This window comes from Haplochromis burtoni, unplaced genomic scaffold (assembly GCF_018398535.1).
Source record: "Haplochromis burtoni strain Fernald_Lab_line unplaced genomic scaffold, NCSU_Asbu1 Contig_838, whole genome shotgun sequence".
Classification (NCBI taxonomy): domain Eukaryota; kingdom Metazoa; phylum Chordata; class Actinopteri; order Cichliformes; family Cichlidae; genus Haplochromis; species Haplochromis burtoni.
The window spans coordinates 56,792-65,522 of NW_024583199.1; the positions used below are offsets into that span (position 1 = coordinate 56,792).

Consider the following 8,731-nt stretch of genomic DNA (forward strand, 5'->3'; position numbering starts at 1 on the left):
AGATCCAAATTCATCACAATTATTTACTGAAAGAAATTCAGTTGGTATGGTTTTGGAGGGATTCAGTTCATCAATGAATGAAAATAAAAAGCAGAATTAGACCAGTTGATTAGCTGGGAGATGATTGGCTGGCTGATTTGATTTGATTGTTGTAGCAGTAAAGTGCATTTTTGTAGTTTTCAAAATGTAATTTATTGCCATGACCATGATGCCAGGTCTCTCTTGGAAATGAGATTTTAACCTCAAGGGAAATTTTTACCTGGAAAGATAAAGGACTAATAAATTCTTTCATCGCTCCTGTAGATTCTTTTTGGCATCTTTACCTTTGAATTGTTTCTCCGGGGAGCTTTTGGTGGGCAGCATACATTACAGTTTGACAGGATAAATGTGGTCAATAATCTGGGAAATTGTGTTAGAGAAGTTCTCCATCATTTCCTCACATTATGACCATAATGATAATGTACACGTTGCTATCACTGACATGATACTTGTTGATAATTTGGTTTGTATTTTTTTTTTTTTGACAGATGAACAAAATACTTCTGAAAATATGCAGTAATGATCAGAGACAGTCACATCTTGAACATTGCAACTGTGACATTGAAAACTCTGTGGAAAAAACATCTAATCGAGGATGTCCCTTTGGAATGTGTGTTTAAAATCAAAACATTCTAATAAATGGATAAACCGTTTGGAGTCAATCAACTCTGTGCATCCCGGGTGGTAAACACTGGGGCTTTACAGTGTTGACAGTTGAGAGTTAGTAAGTTACACATGAGGAGATAGTAAAACGAAGAAGAAAGATGGTGATTAGAAAGAGAAGTTTGTAAGAACTCAGCCACTTTCTGGCTCCAAATGGTCCCTGATATAAATGCGTTTGTATAGCCCTTTACTCAGTCCCTGAGGACCCCAAAGCGCTTTACACTACATTCAGTCATTCACACACTGGTGATGGCAGCTACATTGTAGTCACAGCTGCCCTGGGGCGCACTGACAGAGGCGAGGCTGCCGGACACTGGCAGCACTGGGCCCTCTGACCACCACCAGTAGGCAAACATGGGGTTAGTATCTTGCCCAAGGATATTTGGCTGGAATCAAACCACCGACCATCTGATTAGTGGCTGACCTGCTCTGCCACCTGAGCTACAGCCACCTTCTCATGTGTCTATATTTTGATGGCCATGATTGAGCAGCAGATGCAGGTGCTCGAAAACATGATCACTCAGTCTGGGATCATTGTTCACTCCCTCCTGCTTCAGCAGTGGTGCTAACAAGATGGGACAGGGGGACGTTACCTAGTCTTTCATAGAGGAGTTTCAGGCAACGATGGCTTCCAGAGGATTGGGTATTGCAGCTGCTGCCCCTCTTATAGGGCAAAGCCCAAACGGTAACAGTGAGCCTGCAGCTGGTATCGAGGGGCAGCTTTGTGGATGGTTAAAGGGCCACACTGCAAGAGTTGTATGAATTTATGGGATTTACTTACATGGATGATTGAGCATGCATCGAGATGCCCTTTGTGGTCACATGGCTAGTGGGCTATGCCGACTATGAAGTGGCACAGTCAGACATGGGAGGAGCCACTCAGTTTTATCAACCTCTTAAAAACATGGGGAGATGGTGAAACCGCTTCTCTGGTAGAGACCTCAGACCCCAACAGCTACTGAAATAGGGGGAAAGCATAATAAGTGTGACAGGAGTGAGCTGTTTCTGTCAGCCTCCTCTGGCGCTGCCCAATGAACATTCTGTTAGCTTTAGATAACTTTTTCCCCTTTACAAAAAACCCATCATTTAAAAACTGCATTTTGTATTTCCTTTGTCTAATATTAAAATCTGTTTAATAATCTGAAACATTTAAGTGTGAGAAATGTGTAAAAAACAAATCAAGAAAGTGCTGTAAAAAAAAACTTGTTTTTTTGTACTGAAACATTTAAGAACTTTTTAGGGACCTTCAGCACAAGTACCAGGATGTTTGCCTTCAGTTTATTTTCCTTGATGTGCACATGCAAAGCCATCACTTTTATTTACATGTATTTATTTTGCTTTGTTGTGCACAGTTTTCATCATTTTATTTTGCTTGAACACAGTGAGATTTTTCCATCTGCATCCGCTTTCTTTTTTGTGGAATTGTTTTAGGCTATGTTGATGTTTTGCTTCCCTTTTTTGCATTTAGCATTTTGTGATATCAAATGGATCAAATATTGTGGCAAAAATAAAATGTTTAGGAAAATTCTTATTCATGGCATTTAAACCTAAAAAGTGAAAGGTTGTAATCACACTTTAAAAGCAGCTGTAAGAGAAGGAGGAACTTGGAGAACCTGTAATTCAGACAGCAGCCACTCGAGGTCGCTGCTGCATCACAGTCCTTTCACATACTGTCATTTTACTTACTGAAGTAAGTATCTAGTTCGAAACCACGTTTCTGTCCTACACCATTATTTTAGGGTCTTTATCTTTTAAAATAAAGGGCCTGAAGGAAACTGTTGACCTGGAAGATTTTTAGGACAATAACCTAGGTTATTGTCCTAAAAATCTTCCAGACTGAGCTCAGTCTTTCCTAATTAGAAGCAGGAAATTAGAGATCATCCGGTGATAGTTGGTATGAAAGACAGGAAACATTTGTCTTCCTGTGGTGTTGGGGATAGATTCCGTGTAAAACGCTGACAAACCAAAGAGCACTTATAGATCGACTTGCTGCTGTTGTTAGCCAAATGTCCAAGCATTTCAAATGAACGAAGTCTTTCTAGCATATGTACTTAAAGTCAGTGCAAACATTAAGTTAAAATATATCTGTCAACTCCAGCTCTGCCTCCTGCCCTAAACCATGCATCATAACATGTCTCTCTGCCATCTGTCACACTTCTGTCTTCTGGGATTTTTCGTTATTAATAAAAAGTTCGTTGTGACACGTGATTTCTTCACAGCATAAAATTTATGTGGATTAAATCACCTTAGATGCTGAACGAAAAGCGTGAAATTCATTGACACCACAGTTTAAATGGTTTTGAACTGAATGCTGTATAAACGCCTTCTCATGACGTCACGTTGCGTTAGCGTCCTGCTGCCTGAGGGAGCAGCGTTCATGTGAGGGTGGGAGAAGAGGGTTCTTATCGTCAGTTGGACTGAAGGACATTCTCACATCACATTTCACAGCTGCTATAGGACTGAGATATTAAGCTGAATTTCAAAGAGATCTGTGATACTTGGTGTGAAAAGCTAGGAAATATTTCTTTTCTTGTCTGTAATTTACAGGTCAGAAGCTGCAGCCTCAGCAGGCACCGAACTGCTCAAGATGTTTAAAAAACTCCTGCAATATGTTCGTACTGAAAAAATCGGTACCCCCGGGACAGTCATCGGGATGGTCGGCGTGACTTTCTTTCTGCGGAGTATGATGTGCGCTTGCAGAACTTTTGAATGCAATGAAATCGTCGTCGTGCCTGTTTTTTTAATATTTTTCCTGATGCTCCTGATAGACCAGACATTTCGGAGCACCGCGAAACATCCATCCACGTTTTTATGCCTTGTACTCAAGCGCGTTATCAGAGCGTTTCTAATCAGCCTTCTGTGGATAAATAAAGAAAAAAAATAAAAATAAAACAATTAACTATCTAAAAAATAATATAAAATTAAATCAAAAAAAATAAAAAGTAATAATAAGAAATTCCAAAACTAAAAAAACGCCTAATTAGATATTTCAGAAAAAATAAAAAGAAAAAAGCACGTAAATAAAATAAAAATGACATAAGAAAAAAAGAAATAAATAGCTCGTTTGTACTGTATTTCCAGCTGGTATGGTCTTAAATAACACGAGTAAGCTGTTCTGTGAACCTGGGAGCCACACAGCTGAAGAAGAAGCTCAAAAAACTAAAGCGCAAATCAAGTCAAAGGTTCTTCTTGTATATATATGTGCTCTTATTCTACTTTTAATTTACAAATTTACAGCAAACACACATTAATGCTGTTATGTTTTGCATGTTTGTTGCTTCTTTTTCAGCTTGCTGGTTACTCTCTGCTCCTCAGCATGACTGTTGTAGCTTTCTTCATGACTTGGAGTGGGTGGAGAAAATGGTTTAAAAAAAATACAGTTGGTGCAACAAGAAAACTTTTTACTACAAACTGATTTTGGAAGAAGAGAAAAAAGTTCTGGAGGAGCTTTTGAGGAAAGAAGCAAATGAAACTCTGACTAAAGAAATCACGAGCAACATAAAAAGGAAAGACTGGGACGGCTGTTTTAACGTTGCTCAACAAATGATCAGTAATGCAAAACATCAAAAACCAGAAGCAACCAACCAGCAGATCAACTGGATCAGTGAGGGGAGCTCCAGCAGAGGGGGACAGCATCATCAAGCAGCAGCACATCAGCAGGTAAAAGGCTCTGTTATATACAGATGTTACAGCTGCCAGACTCTGTCAGTCTAAATTAATGAAACTATTTCTTTGTTGCATTCTGACCTGCACAGTCATCCAGGTCGCCATGAATCCAACTCTACTCATTATTAATAGCATTAACATGTGTTGTTGTTGTTTAGTTAACTATGAAACCAAAAAGACACAGATTGCTATGCTATCCTGATGTAACTCTGATTAATCTGGGCTTGAGACCATCATTAGAGCACTCTGTGTTTCCTGCCTGGTTGCAAATATGATCTATGTTTGCTCTAACTACTAACACTGTGCAGAAATACAATGAAGAGTGAACAATTAGTGCACAGAGATTCTGTTTTTTACTTTTTCTATCAGAGTTAACTTTCTTGCTAATCGATAAAAATCTTTTGCAGGCACAAAACTATGAACTTGAAGCAGTGGCACAAGGTAAACGCACCAACACTCCTTAATTCACCGTACAGCTCCCTTAACATCACCTAACTTCACTTTTACAGTGATAATAATAAAAACTGTCACTGATGTGAGGATGGTGGTCTGCATAGTTACCACTATGCATTTTCTTGTTTTCCCTGAGACTGTCTCACATTGAGGGCTTGCTTTGGCCCAGCTCCATGCAAAGCCTCTTTTACATAAAGACACGACAGACTCTAAATGTCTAAATTTTGTCAGGAGCTGTGACTCAGTTTAGCCATTTACTTTAAAAACTAAAATGATAACAACAATAATAATCTCTTTCACAGGGTTGAAATATCTTATATCTCATAATGAGATTTTTAATATTGCACTGGTGAGGGTTGGAGTTAATTTTAATCACTTTAGAAATTGGCCACAATGTGTTACTGTATAAAACTTTCACACGTTGTTTGTCTCCTGCCCTCCTGCTGCACCATTTATGTTTTCATTTATAAAGTTGCTGTCAAAGCTCAGAGTGCAGCAAATCTGTATTTAGCACCTCCCAGTCCTCTTATTTCTCCTTTTGTTTTACTTATGATGACTGATGTGATGATCAGTCTGTTGGAATCAGAATAAAATCTGTAAAATAAAATTTATGGTCTCCATCTTTTTAACAACTCTGTCGACAGTAATGCAGACGACAGACTGTGAGGCAGTTTCTCTGCACTGAAAACATTTACTGTTTATCACTGCAACGGTCTCTGGTTTACCCTTCCTTACTCTTCATATTCACAGCATTCAGGGTAGTTTGGACCCAGGCAAATAATTCCTTCGTAACGAGAGTCTACAACAAATTTTTATCTACAGATATAATAATCTGACGTTATAATAAATTAATGATTCATCCTAAATTAATCTTTCTGAGAACAGAGAGAATTCTGGGTCCTTTGCAACACTTGATTTTGGAGACATGACAGCATAACAACCATACTAATATAAATATAGAAAAGGTTAAATAGCAAGAACATTTTGGAACTGTTAGGATTTTTTTAACTGTGTAAATATTTTCCAGTTGTTGACACTGTCCTCACTTCTATATCATCATTCATCATCATCATCATCATCATCATCATCATCATCATCATCATCATCATCATCATCATCATAATGTTATGTTAACATTTTTAAAACGAGCACAATTTTTTTTTACTACAAACTAGGCTGTGGATTGAAAACAGTGGAAACCTTATATGTGCAGGAGTTGCTCATTCCCTGAAATGGCAGCTCAGGTGCTCTTACATGGTCAGAGTCCACTTGCACTGCAGGATGGATCCAAATATGATAAAAGTCTCAGATTTAGACAAAATGTCTCATCCTTCTAAAATTATACTGAAATATCTTAAATTGAGTGACTGACATGTAGATAGTTCTATAAAAGCTCAGACACGTCTCATCACATGTGCGCCTTAACTCATTAAACTTTACATCAATTAAAAACTTTTTGTATTTTTCTTCAGCTACACCTGAAACAGTTACTACAGTTGAAGTCTGACCATTAACAGTAACTCAGTAAAACATCTCTATAGCAGAGATGGTGTAAGACAGCCGTCAGTGAGGCAGAAATGAGATCAGATTGTAAATGGAATAAACTGGGTACAAAACATTTTAACCTCCTAAGACCCGAACTCTTATATGGCATGCATTTTTAAATTCTCTTTGCTATTTGGGCTGTTTGGGACCTGATGAATGTAAAAACAAAGAATTTCCAGATATTTCTTTTTTCCCTATATCAACATATGAGGACATTTGCTTTAAATTTCGATAGAACAGTGTCAGTATAACATTCTCGTAAGTGGATATCAGGCCCTTGTGGAGTAAAATTTTGTATTTTGGTCTAGACATCCCAAAATCTGGCGTCCACCTAGGAGGTTAATCCAGTAATGACAGCAATATTAAAATGCTCTTAAAAATCAGAGGTGTTATGTTTAAGTTCTTACAGAATAATTATTTAAAATATGAAATAGTTTTTCAATAGTTTTTTATTTAATAAAAAAATCACCTGAGGTTGGATATTAATATCTCATGACGATGATGATGATGATGACCATGATTAAAAAGACTCTTTTATTCCCTCTAACTGACACAGTGTCACATGCTCACATTGCTCAGTCTATTAAAATGGAGGCTCTGTTTTTTTACATGTTGTCATGGTGAATCATGTTATCAGAGCTCCTCTCATGAATCTTTTCCTCTTCTAGTCATCCATGTACTTAACTCAGCATGCTTCCTGTAACAGGGTCCAGAAGTACACAGTTCAAAATACAACTTTAGAAGATCACAAAACACCCACTGTCCTGTAGACAGCTCAGTAAATGACTCCTCAGGCTCAAGTTAAACAGTCGAACCATTTCCAGTGTATCTTTATTTTATGTTCATTTCTTGGATTTTCATTTTTCAAGTCTTGTCTATTTTCATTCAGTTAAACAGTTCATTTTGGTTTTCACTCCAATTTAAATATAATAAGTTTGCTCTGTACAGACACAATTCTTTGTTTTCTGACAAAAACATTTTTCCACCCTGTAGAAAACAGAGACACCATGCCGTTATTTAACGAATCCGCCTGAAAGAACATCAAGTGATGCAGCTCCAGAAACATCGCAAGTGACCACAGACAAGTTATACACCTTGTCAGGCGACGTGAGGTCTAGAGAGAGAGAGGTCGGATAAAAGTTCTTAATATCCAGCCTTATGTGATTATAAATGGATTGGGATGAATCTGCAAAATGTTTTTGGAAAGGCAAGCAGGAGACTGTTGTTGTAGAGTAGATTGAGGAGACTGAATCTGTTCAGTTGCAAACAGAAAGTTCAGTATCTTGCAAAACAAACACGTTTAAAACAAGACAAGAAAAAAGAAGAAAAAAAGTTCAAATGTTCTGTTCTAAATCTGCTGTGTTCTACAAATGAATTCGAGAATTGGAAAAGGAAAATAGGAAAAGACATATTTTTTTTGTTTTTGTTTTTAAATCCTATGCCAACTCTTTTTAGCTTTGTAAATATTGGCTACATTTTTATTATTATTGGGCTATCCTAGGATAAATGTTATTTTGTTGGTTCTAAAGATCTGGATGAATATTTTACTTTATTCTTTATTGTAATTTTTTATCCTGTTTTTCAGTTTTATTTTTCAAGACTTGGTGAATTGACCTTTATTTTTACAACTTGGCTTACACTTTTTAGTATGTTGGCAATAATGAGAAGTGTTTTTCAGTTTCTTAGCCCCCTTGACATGGTCGGGGGGGGGTTGCATGCCTCAATGACATTGGTCAGTTCTTAGGGTAGATGCCTGACAATCCGATTACATGACAAAAACAGTTATTCAGAGCACCCCACCACCACCCCACCCCTTTCCTGTCTCTGTTGCCACCATTTGCCTCCTTTACATTTCCGTCTGCCCCCTCATGTATGCCTGTCTAGAACCGGGTTGTTATTATTGCAAAATCTTCATCCAGCTATTTGTTTTTAGGAGCCCTTTTTTGTCAAGTGGTGGGTTACCACCATCGCAGCTTTTGAGATGTATCTACAGATTCAAATTGATCTTATATTTTTCATTAAATAATAAAATATTTCAGTTTAAATGTCTGATTCTGTGTTTTGCTCTGAGTAAATTATGAGTTTGTGAGAGTTGCAACCGTTTTTATTTGCATTTTCCACAGCTTCCCAACATTTTCAGCACTGAGTTTGGGCCTATTTAAAGTTATTGTTTTTCTTCAGAGTGGCAGAGAAGATTTCATTATATATCTCTTGATGTTAGAAAATGACTTCTTAGAACGTCAGTAAAACTTAAGTTCTACCTTATGTTCTAAGTAGAACTTAGAACATAAAGTATAGAAAAAGCAGCCGGATCAAATGAAGATGTGAAAGAAGTAAAGAACATAAATGAATACCAAAGACATCC

General features: G+C 37.3%; 1 long non-coding RNA gene across 1 annotated transcript; it reads left to right on the top strand.

Annotated features, from left to right (window-relative positions):
- The first annotated feature begins 3,800 nt into the window (after positions 1-3,800).
- Positions 3,801-8,411, top strand: LOC102306098. The gene is made up of 4 exons (XR_006053338.1): positions 3,801-3,884; positions 3,992-4,362; positions 4,776-4,809; positions 7,360-8,411. It is a non-coding gene; the product is annotated as an uncharacterized LOC102306098 (long non-coding RNA).
- Positions 8,412-8,731: the final 320 nt, after the last annotated feature.